Raw genomic sequence first — 15,596 nt, forward strand, 5'->3', positions numbered from 1 at the left:
TCAGTTCTGCTTGACTTGATTTGGACTTCAACCTAGTAAAAAATAACAATACTGTCAGGAGGTTTCAATTAGACCTAGACACATTGGTAGAAATAATAGTAAAGTACATTTAAAATATGTGTGAGGGAATTGACTTCTGACTGATATTATTTCACATCAATAGGTGATGATTAAGAAATGAAAGACACTGAAGATAGTTTTTTTCTTATGAACTTTCTGATCTACTATTAGGAATAAAAGTTAAAGTTATTTCTTATTTAAAGATGCATTACTAAATGAAAAATACACACACTTATACATATATGCACAGGAACTCACTTGGCAGTACTTACTATTTATTTTTAACCTCAGAAATGAGTCTTTATGCCATACATGCCCTTGGTGACTTTACATCATCTTAAAGAGGCCATAAAGAAAGAAAGTGCCTACAGCAGGAGACTATAAATTAGTGCTCATAGGGTCTACAGGAGCACCAACTGTAAACATGAAATTATAATCTTGAACTTCATTTTTCTAGTTATTATCAGCTATTATTAACAAAAATATAATTAAAATCCTCTATGCATCTTAAAGTTTTATCTCAGAAGCCCAATAACAGGGTTACTGAATGCTGAAATACAGTATCTTTATAGTCAAAATTGCAGCAACTAACAATCTAATTAAAGATGGCCACAAACACCTATAGGTGACTTGTCAGAACTAAAGTCCCAATTAAGTAATTTGTATCCTGGTTTTTAAAAATGGTAGTCTCTTTTGACTTATTTATGTATACTTGGATTTTTCCTAAGTAAGAGTTTTTAAATAGAAGAGTAAATAAGCCATATGCATGGAATGAATTGATAAACTTATAATAGCAAAAAATAAAAATATATCCAAGTATCCATCAATTGGGCATTAAGAAAATTCTACCTAATGAAATATAGTACCTCTTTTTTAAAAAAATTTTTATTTTTTATAAACATATAATATATTTTTATCCCCAGGGGTACAGGTGTATGACTCACTAGGTTTACACACTTTACAGCACTCACCATAGCACATACCCTCCCCAATGTCCATAACCACACCCCCTTCTCCCAAAACCCCTCCCCGCAGCAACCCTTAGTTTGTTTTGTGAGATTAAGAGTCACTTATGGTTTGTCTCCCTCCCAATCCCATTTTGTTTCATTTATTCTTCTACCCCCTTAACCCCTCCATGTTGCATCTCTACTTCCTCATATCAGGGAGATCATATGATAGTTGTCTTTCTCCATTTGATTTATTTCGCTAAGCATGATACCCTCTAGTTCCATCCACGTCGTCGCAAATGGCAAGATTTCATCTCTTTTGATGGCTGCATAGTATTCCATTGTGTACATATACCACATCTTCTTTATCCATTCATCTGTTGATGGACATCTAGGTTCTTTCCATAGTTTGGCTATTGTGGACATTGCTGCTATAAACATTCAGGTGCACGTGCCCCTTCGGATCACTACGTTTGTATATTTAGGGTAAATACCCAGTATTTGAGGAACCTCCATGCTGTTTTCCAGAGTGGTTGCACCAGCTTGCATTCCCACCAACAGTGTAGGAGGGTTCCCCTTTCTCCGCATCCTCGCCAGCATCTGTCATTTCCTGACTTGTTAATTTTAGCCATTCTGACTGGTGTGAGGTGATATCTCATTGTGGTTTTGATTTGTATTTCCCTGATGCCGAGTGATATGGAGCACTTTTTCATGTACCTGTTGGCCATCTGGATGTCTTCTCTGCAGAAATGTCTGTTCATGTCCTCTTCCCATTTCTTGATTGGATTATTTGTTCTTTGGGTGTTGAGTTTGTATACCTCCTTTTTTAAAAGATAATTTTTAAAATAGGTATAATTGGGGCGCCTGAGTAGCCTCTGCCTTCAGCTCAGGTCATGATCTCAGGGTCCTGGGATCGAGCCCCATATCAGGCTTCCTGCTCAGTGGGAAGCCTGCTTCCCCCTCTCTCTCTGCCTGCCTCTCTGCCTACTTGTGATTTCTGACTGTCAAATAAATAAATAAAATCTTAAAAAAAAATAAAATAGGTATAATCATTAGTTCTCAAATATAAAATAAGTGCTAATTATTTGAATTGACCTATTAATTAATAAAGGAAATAATAATTATTAAAAAATAATTCAAAGGAGAATCCAAGGAACAGATCTGTACATGGACAGTCACAAATGCTGATATAAATTTCTTAAAAGATACACATTTGGCTTCTTCCAGGGTGATTGGGGTAGAAATAAATCAGTTGTACCTTTTCCAAAAAAAACTTTTTTTTTTTCCATTTCTAGGGTTGTATAGCCTTCCTGATTGGAGGGGATTCCTAAGCTACATTATAGAGATGGGATGATCTGGCAAAACTCCAGACTTTTCGGTTTTTTTTGTTTGTTTGTTTGTTTTGTTTTTAAGATTTTATTTATTTATTTGACAGAGAGAGATTACAAGTGGGCAGAGAGGCAGGCAGAGAGAGAGAGGAGGAAGCAGGCTCCCTGCTGAGCAGAGAGCCCGATGCGGGACTCGATCCCAGGACCCTGAGATCATGACCTGAGCCGAAGGCAGCGGCTTAACCCACTGAGCCACCCAGGCGCCCTGTTTTTTTGTTTTTTAACATATAATGTATTATTTGTTTCAGGGGTACAGGTCTGCAAATCATCAGTCTTAAACAATTCACAGCACATACCCTCCCCAATGTCCATCACCCACTATCTCTCCACCCTATCCCTATCCCTCCCACTCTATCCCTCCCACTCCCATCCCCCCCAGCAACACTCAGTTTGTTTCCTGAGATTAAGAGTCTCTTATGGTTTGTCTCCCTCCTGGTCCCATCTTGTTTCATTTTTCTATCCCTTTCACCCATGGCCCTCCACCCTGCCTCTCAAATTCCTTATATCAGAGAGATTATGTGATAATTGTCTTTCTCTGATTGACTTATTTCACTTAGCATAATACCCTCTAGTTCCATGCACATCATTGCAAATGGCAAGATTTTGCCTTTTTGTTGGCTGCATAGTATTCCATTGTATATAGGCACACCACACCTTCTTTATCCATTCGTCTGTTGATGGACATCTAGGGTCTTTCCATAGTTTGGCTATTGTGCACATTGCTGCTATAAACACTGGGGTACAGGTGACCCTTTGGATCACTACATTTGTATCCTTAGGGTAAATCCCCACTAGTGTGATTGCTGGGTTATATGGTAGCTCTATTTTCAACTTTTTGAGGAACCTCCAAACTATTTTCCAGAGTGGCTGCACCAACTTGCATTCCCACCAAAATGTAGGAGGGTTCTCCTTTCTCCTTATCCTCGCCAACACCTGTTGTTTCTGGACTGGTTAATTTTAGTCATTCTGACTGGTATGAGGTGGAATCTCACTGTAAAACCCAGGACTTCTTGAGTTAAGGTAACGTTTGGGAATGCAGAGAAGCCATGGCTGTTAGAGATCACAAAGCAGAATAGCTGAGAAGAGAAACCTCAGAGAGAACTCTGGAGACATGCAAGGGCCCTGTCTGAGTTTTTCAGCTGAGTATTAATTAATGGATGTAAGTTAGAAAACTGTCTGCGGCTGGGAAAAGAAATAGGCAAAAGGAATGGAAAGCAAAGTTCAAACTTCTCCCAAAGTTCAAACATAGCTGGGAAAATTTTATTTCTCACTAACAAGAGTGGAAAATATCATTATTCATGGGACATTGGGTAGAATAATTGGAGGATTTTACCTAAAATTATCCAAAGACCATTGGTCTTAGCTAAGAAATCTTAACAATAAAACCAGAAAAGGATTTCCAAGCAATTTAACTTCATTCCAAACTAAAGTTAAAGAATATTTATAAAAACATAATATATCCAGCTCCCAAGAAGAAAAAATTCTTAATATCAGACATCCAAATAAGAAAAATATCAGGAATGCAAAGTTGCAGGAAAGGTGGACCCATAATGGGGAAAAATCTGTATTAATAATCTTTCAAGTACATTCATAACAGAACTAGTACACAAGACACCATAATATTATAAAAATATTTTTTCTAAGTTCACAAAGGTTGAGAGAAGATTATATATCAAGTAAAGGACATGGAAGAAATAAAAAGACCCAAATAAACTCCTAGAGAGAAAAAGAAAAATATTTGAGATAAAAAATATGCTAGACAGACTTAACAGCAGATTAGACATTGCAGAAGGAAAAGTTAATTTGAAGGCATTGCAATGGAAACTATCCAAAAGAAAGTGCATTGAGGGGAAAAAAGTTCCACCAACAAAAAAGTGAACTGAGTTTCAATGAGTTTTGAGACAATATCAGATTGTCTGACATAAGTGTTACTGGAGTTCTAAAGAAAAGGGAAGAAGACAGAAAAAATTTGAAAATATCTGATGAAAAACTTTTCCCAGTTTGATTAAAACTGTAAAGCTACAGATGTACAAAGGTCAAAATACTCCAACCACAAATAAACAAAAAGACTACTTAATTTGTATTCAAAAGATCTTTTAAATATTAGTGAGAATACTACCTTAGGCATAAAAAGGCTGAAAGATTTTATCATCAACAGCCCCTTTCAGATATATGGAAAGAAGTCTTCTAGGCATATAATGTAGGGGCATCTGGATCTATATGAAGGAATGAAGGAACAAGAAAATGATAAATACCTGTGAAAATGTATTTAAAATCTATTTTTCTAATTTTAAAAATCTTTTAAAGATAACTTGCTTTTTGTTTTTTTAAAGATTTGATTTATTTAATTGGGAGAAGAGAGAGCATGAGTGTAGGTGGGGAGGGGCTGAAGGAGAGGGAGAAGCAGATTCTCCATTAAGCAGAGAGCCTAATGCAGAGCTTGATCCCATGACTCCGAGATCAGGGCCTGAGCCAAAGGCAGGCGCTTAACTGAATGAGCCACCCAGGTGTCCTGATAATTAGCTATTTAAAGCAAAATCAATAACAATATAAATGGAGTTTTTATTTTATATTTATTTAGAAATAAAATAAATGAAAATAACAGCTCAAAAATCAAGAAGGGGCCAGGAGTTTAGGTGTAGAAGTATATTAAATTTTGTATATGACACATAAAGTGGTATAATATGATAGAAAATGTGCTAATGTAAGTTAAAGATGTTTACCATAAACCACTAAAAACAAAAAATAAGAAAATTAGCTAATAGACAACAAAAGAGAAGAAGTTTAATTTTAAAAATGCAATTAATATTTTAGAAGAGGTAAACAAGAAGGAGGAAGGGAGCAAAATCAGACAGGATGAATAGAAAAAAAAATAGTGGTTTGGTGAACTTAAAACCAGTGATGTCAGTAATCACATTAAAAAGGTTAATGAATCAAACATCACAACTAAAAAGAGATTATATCAGGTTAGGTAAAAGTGCAAGCTCCAAATAAATGATGGTGCTTCTAAGTGTATTTTAAGTGTAATTAAATTAAATATAAAGAAACAAATAGTTTAAAGGAAGTAGATTTTTTTTCACTATACCATCTGATCATATTAATCAAATGTAAGCTAGAATGGTATATTAACAATGGATTAAAGTAGATTTAAGAGGAAGATCATTATCAAGTTCATTTCTTACTGGAGAAAAGGGTCAATTCATGAAGAGGACATAAAACTCCTAAGCATTTCTGCAACTCATCAGAGAGTTTCAGTATATATGTAACAAAATATTTTAAGGAATAGACAAATCCACAATTATAGTAGATTTCAGCACTTCTCTTGAAAAATTGTAGACCAGGGGGACAGAATATCAGTAAAGGTTGTAGGGGCAAATACAAATAAAAAATAAGAGAGGTTTAATTCTCCCCGTTGAAAATGAGACAAGAGATTTCCTGACCCTTTCCAACATTTAGTTTTAGAACGCTTGTAAGTTTTTTGTTTTTTCAAATGTGTGTAAATCTTTTTTTTTTTTTTTTTTTTTTTTTTTTTAGTTTTTTTTTTGTTTTGTTTTGTTTTGTTTCCCAATTTATTTATTTTCAGAAAAACAGTATTCATTATTTTTTCACCACACCCAGTGCTCCATGCAAGCTGTGCCCTCTATAATACCCACCACCTGGTACCCCAACCTCCCACCCCCCCCCCGCCACTTCAAACCCCTCAGACTGTTTTTCAGAGTCCATAGTCTCTCATGGTTCACCTCCCCTTCCAATTTACCCAAATTCCCTACTCCTCTCTAACGCCCCTTGTCCTCCATGCTATTGGTTATGCTCCACAAATGAGTGAAACCATATGATAATTGACTCTCTCTGCTTGACTGATTTCACTCAGCATAATCCCTTCCAGTCCCGTCCATGTTGCTACAAAAGTTGGATATTCGTCCTTTCTGATGGAGGCATAATACTCCATAGTGTATATGGACCACATCTTCCTTATCCATTCATCCGTTGAAGGGCATCTTGGTTCTTTCCATAGTTTGGCGACTGTGGCCATTGCTGCTATAAACATTGGGGTACAGATGGCCCTTCTTTTCACGACATCTGTATCTTTGGGGTAAATACCCAGGAGTGCAATTGCAGGGTCGTAGGGAAGCTCTATTTTTAATTTCTTGAGGAATCTCCACACTGTTCTCCAAAGAGGCTGCACCAACTTGCATTCCCACCAACAGTGGAAGAGGGTTCCCCTTCCTCCACATCCTCTCCAACACATGTTGTTTCCTGTTTTGTTAATTTTGGCCATTCTAACTGGTGTAAGGTGATATCTCAATGTGGTTTTAATTTGAATCTCCCTGAGGGCTAATGATGATGAGCATTTTTTCATGTGTCTGATAGCCATTTGTATGTCTTGATTGGAGAAGTGTCTGTTCATATCTTCTGCCCATTTTTTGATGTGTTTGTCTGTTTCGTGTGGGTTGAGTTTGAGGAGTTCATTATAGATCCTGGATATCAACCTTTTGTCTGTACTGTCATTTGCAAATATCTTCTCCCATTCCGTGGGTTGCCTCTTTGTTTTTTTGACTGTTTCCTTTGCTGTGCAGAAGCTTTTGATTTTGATGAAGTCCCAGAAGTCTATTTTCGCTTTTGTTTCCTTTGCCTTTGGAGACGTATCTTGAAAGAAGTTGCTGTGGCTGATATCGAAGAGATTACTGCCTATGTTCTCCTCTAAGATTCTGATAGATTCCTGTCTCACGTTGAGGTCTTTTATCCATTTTGAGTTGATCTTTGTGTACGGTGTAAGAGAATGGTCGAGTTTCATTCTTCTACATATAGCTGTCCAGCTTTCCCAGCACCATTTATTGAAGAGACTGTCTTTTTTCCACTGTATATTTTTTCCTGTTTTGTCGAAGATTAATTGACCATAGAGTTGAGGGTCCATATCAGGGCTCTCTACTCTGTTCCACTGGTCTATGTGTCTGTTTTTATGCCAGTACCATGCTGTCTTGGTGATCACAGCTTTGTAATAAAGCTTGAAATCAGGTAAGGTGATGCCGCCAGCTTTATTTTTGTTTTTCAACATTTCCTTAGCGATTCGGGGTCTCTTCTGATTCCATACAAATTTTTGGATTATTTGCTCCAGCTCTTTGAAGAATGCCGGTGGAATTTTGATCGGAATGGCATTAAAAGTATAGATTGCTCTAGGCAGTATAGACATTTTAACAATGTTTATTCTTCCGATCCAAGAGCATGGAATGGTCTTCCATCTTTTTGTGTCTTCTTCAATTTCTTTCATGAGTGTTCTATAGTTCCTCAAGTATAGATCCTTTACCTCTTTAGTTAGGTTTATTCCCAGGTATCTTATGGTTCTTGGTGCTATAGTAAATGGAATCGATTCTCTAATTTCCCTTTCTGTATTTTCCTTGTTAGTGTATAAGAAAGCCACTGATTTCTGCACATTGACTTTGTATCCTGCCACGCTGCTGAATTGCTGTATGAGTTCTAGTAGTTTGGGGGTGGAGTCTTTTGGGTTTTCCATATAAAGAATCATGTCATCTGCGAAGAGAGAGAGTTTGACTTCTTCATTACCAATTTGGATACCTTTTATTTCTCTCTGTTGTCTGATTGCTGTTGCTAGGACTTCTAATACTATGTTGAACAAGAGTGGTGAAAGTGGGCATCCTTGTCTTGTTCCTGATCTCAACGGGAAGGCTGCAAGCTTTTTCCCATTGAGGATGATATTTGCTGTGGGTCTTTCATAGATAGATTTGATGAGGTTCAGGAATGTTCCCTCTATCCCTATACTTTGAAGCGTTTTAATCAGGAACGGATGTTGGATTTTGTCAAATGCTTTTTCTGCATCAATTGAGAGGACCATGTGGTTCTTCTCTCTTCTCATATTAATTTGTTGTATCACATTGATTGATTTACGAATGTTGAACCATCCTTGTAGCCCAGGGATGAATCCCACCTGATCATGGTGGATAACCTTTTTAATGTGTTGTTGGATCCTGTTGGCTAGGATCTTGTTGAGAATCTTAGCATCCATATTCATCAGTGATATTGGTCTGAAATTCTCCTTTTTGGTATGGTCCTTGCCTGGTTTGGGGATCAGGGTAATGCTGGCTTCATAGAAAGAGTCTGGAAGTTTTCCTTCTGCTTCAATTTTTTGAAACAGCTTCAGGAGAATAGGTGTTATTTCTTCTTGGAAGGTTTGGTAGAATTCCCCAGGGAATCCGTCAGGTCCTGGGCTCTTGTTTTTTGGGAGATTTTTGATCACTGCTTCAATCTCGTTATTAGATATCGGTCTATTCAGGTTGTCGATTTCTTCCTGGTTCAATTTTGGTAGTTTATATTTTTCCAGGAATGCATCCATTTCATCTAGGTTGCTAAGCTTATTGGCATATAACTGTTCGTAGTAACTTCTGATGATTGTTTCTACTTCCTTGGTGTTAGTTGTGATCTCTCCCCTTTCATTCATAATTTTATGAATTTGGGATTTCTCTCTTTTCTTTTGGATTAGTGTAGCCAGTGGCTTATCGATCTTATTGATTCTTTCAAAAAACCAGCTTCTAGTTTCATTGATACGTTCTACTGTATCTCTGGTTTCTCCCTCATTGATCTCAGCTCTAATCTTGATGATTTCCCTTCTTATGTGTGGAGTTGGTTTGATTTGTTGTTGATCCTCCAGTTCTTTAAGGTGTAGAGACAGCTGGTGTGTTCTGGATTTTTCAATTTTTTTGAGCAAGGCTTGGATGGCTATATATTTTCCCCTTAGGACCGCCTTTGCTGTATCCCATAGGTTTTGGACCGAAGTGTCTTCATTCTCATTGGTTTCCATGAATTGTTTCAGTTCTTCTTTGATCTCCTGGTTGATCCAAGCATTCTTAAGCAAGGTGGTCTTTAGCTTCCAGGTGTTTGAGTTCCTTCGGAACTTTTCCTTGTGATTGAGCTCCAGTTTCAAAGCATTGTGATCTGAGAATATGCAGGGAATAATCTCAGTCTTTTGGTATCGGCTGAGTCCTGATTTGTGACCCAGTATGTGGTCTATTCTGGAGAAGGTTCCGTGTGCACTTGAGAAGAATGAGTATTCTGCTGTTTTAGGGTGGAATGTTCTGTATATATCTATGAGGTCCATCTGGTCCAATGTGTCGTTCAATGCTCTTGTTTCTTTATTGATTTTCTGCTTCGATGATCTGTCTAATTCTGAAAGAGGCGTGTTAAGATCACCTACGATTAGTGTATTCATATCAATATGACTCTTTATCTTGATTAACAGTTTTCTTAAGTAATTGGCTGCTCCCATATTGGGAGCATAGATATTTACAATTGTTAGATCATCTTGGTGGATAGTCCCTTTAAGGATTATGTAGTGTCCTTCTGTATCTCTGACTACAGTCTTTAGTTTGAAGTCTAATTTATCTGATATGAGAATCGCTACCCCAGCCTTCTTTTGAGTCCCATTGGCATGAAAGATGCTTCTCCACCCCTTCACTTTCAGTCTGCGTGTATCTTTAGGTTCAAAATGGGTCTCTTGTAGACAGCATATGGATGGGTCCTGTCGTTTTATCCAATCTGCAACCCTGTGCCGTTTTATGGGTGCATTGAGGCCATTCACATTGAGAGTGATTATTGATAGATACGTTTTTATTGACATCGAGTTACCTTTGAAGTCTTTCTTTCTGTAGACTGTCTCTATATTTCTGTTCAATGCTATTCTTGGGATTTTTCCTCTTTTATAGAACCCCCCTTAATATTTCCTGCAGTATCGGCTTGGTGGTTGCATAGTCTTTTAAGTCTTGCCGGTCTTGGAAACTCTTTATCTCTCCATCCATTTTGAATGTCAGTCTTGCTGGATAAAGTATTCTTGGCTGCATGTTCTTCTCATTTAGTGCCCTGAATATATCTTGCCAGCCTCTTCTGGCTTGCCAGGTCTCTGTGGACAGGTCTGACGTTATTCTGATGGGCTTCCCTCTGTAAGTAAGGAGCCTCTTTGCCCTGGCAGCTTTCAAGAGATTATACCTACAATTATAATTTCTCAATTTGACTATCAGGTGTCGTGATGTTTTTTTGGAGTGTATAATCTTGGGTGGAGACCGTTCAGCCTCTAGTACATGAACGCTGGTTTCATTCGCGAGATTCGGAAAGTTTTCATGAAGGACTTGTTCCACGACATCTTCTAGACTTCTTTCTTTCTCCTCCCCTTCAGGAATTCCAATAATTCTGACGTTGGAACGCTTCATGGCATCACTTATTTCCCTAATTCTGCTTTCGTGGGATCTAAGCTGTTTGTTCCAGGCTTCCTCCTGATCCTTTCTCTCTATCTGTTTGTCTTCCAGATCACTAATTCTATCTTCTGTCTCAGTTACCCTAGCTTTGAGAGAGTTTAGATTGGATTGGAACTCATTGAGAGCATTGTGGACCTCCTCCCTGGTAGCTTTAAGCTCCGCCCTAACATTGTGAACATCCTGTCTGGTCGCTTTCAGTTCGGCTCTAATCAATTCTGTTTGGTCATCCATGGCTTTCTCCAACCTAGCTATTGCCTGGATAATTGTTAGCTGAATTCTCTTTCCGACATATTGTCTATGTTGATAGCCGTTAGCTCTGTTGCGGAAGGTCCATCCTCTGTATTTTTCTTCTGTTGGGCATTCCTCCTCCTAGTCATTTTGGTGGGAGAAGACTGAACAGATGTAGCTGGATGTATCAACTCTGGTGCAGTCAAGGTGCACCCTGGAACACTTCCTGATCTCCGTCTCAGAAGCCTCAGTCTGGGTGCAGAAGCTGAATAAATTCCCCCTTGGACGCTGGCAGTGCAGGTTCCAAGTTAAAGACCCTGGGGGCGCAGGATCTTTTGCTCGTCCCCAAAGCCAAGGCAGTGGCGGCTGTCTGGGAGCTCCTGACCGCCAGAGAGGTTCCAAGCAGCGATCGCACACTGAGATTTTGCCGCTGGCCGGGGCTGGGAGTGCCCGGCTTGCGCGCACCTCTTTTCAGAGGCGGCTGTGGGTCGGGCGCGCGTCTGGGGCACTGAGAACGGGGCGCTGGTCCGTAAGCCGCAGGCTGGGCTTTTGCGCGCCTCTGTCCGGGGAAGAGTTTCGCGGGCGTGCGGCTTAGACTTTGAAACAATGGCCCAGGTCAAGAAGCGCCCCAGGGCCTTAGAAACCCAGGAGAGCTGGAGCGACGTGCACGCGCATCTCAAGCTTTGTGGTAGGGCTAGCGCGCGTTCTGCAGACCGGCTCCCATCCCCTCACAGGAGCCGGAACCCGAGCTCTGGGGCACGCTGGCGGCTTAGGGACCAGGAGCCGGTTTCTCCGCCGCACTCTCTCTGCCTCCACGCTGGGGAGGCCGTCTGGGACTGGGGACTCAAGCCCCTGTCCCTAGCCGCCCCGATTCCCACAATTTGCCCCCGCGATCCTTTGCTCTTTTGGAGTGCTTTCAACCAGTCTCCGAGTTAATGCTGGTCCCCAGACGCAGGGCACTCTCGCTCGTATCGGGGTATTACTTTTGCACCGGTCGCCTCTGGTGGCTCCCTCCCCCTTTTGTTTATCTTCGGATATCAGTCCGCTGTTCCCATTCCGCTTTACCTGCTCACTGGCGTCTTCTGCCCCTGTAGAGATCCAGACGTGTATAATTCTGATCTCAAGCTGATTTCATGGGTGATCAGAGTTCTTTGGTAGGTAATCAGCTCACTTTGGGGTACCAGCTGAAAAGACGCCTCTTCCTAGTACCTCGCCATCTTGTCCCCCCCTGTGTAAATCTTTTTAAAGGCTAAAGAAGCCTTTTGTCTGAGACTCCAGGTTTCACTACTAAATCACACTGAGCTCCTGTCCTGGGCAGACACCCTTGCCTTTTTCTCTTCCTGCTGGAAGGTTGGTAGCATTTTAACAGCCTAGGAATGCCTTTCTCTAGGACCAGAGAACCAACTTTTAGAAATGTAATCATCAAGAAAGATAGTGCCCCTCTCTCTCTGTTTCTGTGGAAAGTTAGGTATCTAACTTAGGCAGGTACTTCACCAGAAGTTGCAAAACTACTTCTTGTCATAAAGATATGAAAAGTTTACTTTTCCTTTGGAGGGCTAGTTAGCAAACATCAATGGCCATCCCAATTGCCAGTTGAAATTAGGAAAAAGTCTGTCTGACAAACAGCTGTCAAGTCCCTTACCTGAGGACTAGTTAACATGTAATTTTGAACATGTATGTAATAAGTTGTATCTGCTTGACTATATACAGGAGTAAGATTTCTTTCTGTCTTTGCAATCTCTTAGGGGATTGCCTGTATGGTACATTATACTCTAATGCCTACTCTAAGATAAACTGAACTTTGATCACACCATGCAGTATATACTAAGATTGGCTCAAAATGGTTCATAGATCTAAATATTAAAAAAAAAATCATTGTAAAAGAAATCATAGAAATAAATCTTTGAGGCCTTGATTAGGCAAAGATTTCTTAGGCATGATACCAAATGCATGACCCATAAAAGAGAAAAACAATGATTAACAGAATTTCATCAAGATTAAAATCTTCTGCTCTTTGAAAGAATGCAAGACAAGCATCAGACTAGGAGAAAATATTTACAAATCATATACCTGACAAATGATTTGTATTCAGAATATGTAATGACTTTCAAAATAGAAAATACATATCTTTGAGTTCATGTTAATATAAATACATGATTGGCTGCTTATTCAAAATAAAAAGAGGAGAACAGACAAATCTCCATGCAAAGTATCCTAAATAGTTTGTGTTGATACCTCTTCCTCAGAGATATGTGGGCTGTACTATATTGACTTTGTTCTAAAAAGTACAGTATGGAAAGGGAAGGAAAGTGTAATTTCACAGACAGACATTACCTCAGTCAGATGATTAGGGTTAACATAAAGAGTAAAAAATCATGGTGACAGAATGTCCTTCTGATATGTTATTTAAATGGAAGTTTAATTCTCTTATTTTTTTTTCCCAAAATCTGAAAATCAGTCTAATCATGAGATAATATCAGAAAACTCCCAATTGAGAAACATGCTATAAAATACCTGACTGGTGCTCTTCCATACTCTCAAGGCCATCAAAAGCAAACTTAACGATATTGTATGGTATACTTGAAATTTGCTAAAATGATAGATCTTAAGTTTTATTACTATAAAGCAATAAAGAGAAACAGTAACTATGTGAGGTAATGTATATGTTAACTAGTTTGATTATGCTTAGTATTTATCAGCTTATACAGATATCAAAATATCAAGTTGTGTCCACCTTAAATAAATACAATTTAAGGAGATAAGAAAACTAAATGTGGAATCCTGGCTAGAAATCTGGAACAGAAAAAGAACATTAGATGGAAACTAAAGAAATATGAATAAAGCTTGGATTTTAGTTTCTAATAGCAGTATGGGTTCTTTAATTTGGTAAATGTACCACACTAATGTAAGATGTTAATAATAGGGGAATCAGGGTGTGAGGTATATAACTCTCTGTATCACCTCTGAAATTGTTTTGTGTTTCTAAAACTTTTTCTTTTTTAAAAGATTTTATTTATTTGATAGAGACACTGAGAGAGCGCAAGCAGAGGGAGAAGCAGAGGAAGAGAGAGAAGCAGGTTTCCCCCTGAGCAGGGAGCCCAATGTGGGGCTCTATCCTGGGACCCCAGGATCATGACATGAGCCAAAGGAAGATGCTTAACCAACTGAGCCACCCAGGCGCCCCTCAAACTGTTTATTTTTTAAGGTTTTATATACCCTTCCATATGATACAAATATTCTATTCCTAGATATTCGCCAAATATAGATGAAGGTATATGTTGCTACCAAAAACTTTATACACATTTTAGCTACTTTATGTGGAATAGACAAAAACTAAAAACAACACAAATGTCTATCAACAAAGGAATGGATATATAAAATGTGGTCTTCCTGTACAAGGCAGTACAAATCAGCCAAACAAAGGAATCAACTATTGATACATGCAGCAATATGAAAGAAGATGAAAATAATTATGCTGAATGAGAGAGTTCAGAAAAGACATTTCACATACTGTATGATTCTATTTGAGGGAATTCTGTAAAATATAAACTAATCTCTAGTGACAAAGCAGATCAGTAGATGCCAGAGGTCAGTGGGGTAATAGGAAGGAAGAGGAATGGATTACAGAAGATTGTAATACAGGCAGACTGAGTTCGAGGACCTGGAGGGGTATCCCACAGAACCAGCCAGGAGAGTCTTTGGCTTCATGCAGGAAAAAAGTCAAAGGGAGCCAGAGAAAGTGAAAACAAGAATTTATTGAGTAGTGTAAGTGACAGGTAGAGAATTATAGAGAGAGTGTCTGGAGGCTCAAACAGGAAGGGAGAAGGAATCTTGTCCTTGCTTGGGGTTAGGGGTTTATATTTGAAAACGTGTCTAGGGTACATGTTCATTTAGGAATCTAGGGTAGGGTCTGATCAAAGCTGAGTGAAAGGTGAGTAATGGATATTATTTTAGAAATCATGAGGGTAAGTGCTGTTGATACCAGTATCAGCCGAAGTCTGTTGGAAGCTAATCTGGAACATGTTTGGGATCTGCCTCTTCTTAGATGTTATCAGGTGTTTGGGGGCCTTGGATAAAACTCAAAGAATGATTTACTTTCTTGCTTTCCCATGAAGTGGAAACATAACTTCTTTGACTGATTCAGAGGTAAAATATAGAACATGAGTAAATAGGGCCTCACAGAAAAACACAAATGAAGCCTTTCTAAAATGGGGTCCCTTCAGCTTCTCTGCTTCAGTTGCATGGAAATTTCAGAAGGTTATGAATATGTTCTTTGTGGTAATGGTTTCACAGGTATATAGATACATCAAACCTTATAAAAACCTTTAAAGATGTGAAATTTATTATAAGTTAGTCATACTCCCAATAAGTCTATAAAAAGTAAAACTAGGGAGCTGGTAAAACTCACAGTAAGAGCTGAGAATATAACTATATAAATAACTCATAATTTTATCTCAATGAGTACTTGTTTAAAGTTTTATTCTCCCAAATTTTTACTGATTGTATGTTATTTCACCCAGATTAAATGGATAATTTTTGCCTAGTTGTTTGGACTAAAATTTTTATTAAAATTACTGTACAAAGGGAAACTCTATGCAAACAAATTTGACAATCTGGAAGAAATGGATGCATTCCTACAGATGTATAAACTACCACACCTGAACCAGGAAGAAATAGAAAACCTGAACAGACCCATAACCAGTAAGGTCATA

This window comes from Neovison vison, chromosome 9, assembly GCF_020171115.1.
Source record: "Neovison vison isolate M4711 chromosome 9, ASM_NN_V1, whole genome shotgun sequence".
NCBI classification, from domain to species: domain Eukaryota; kingdom Metazoa; phylum Chordata; class Mammalia; order Carnivora; family Mustelidae; genus Neogale; species Neogale vison.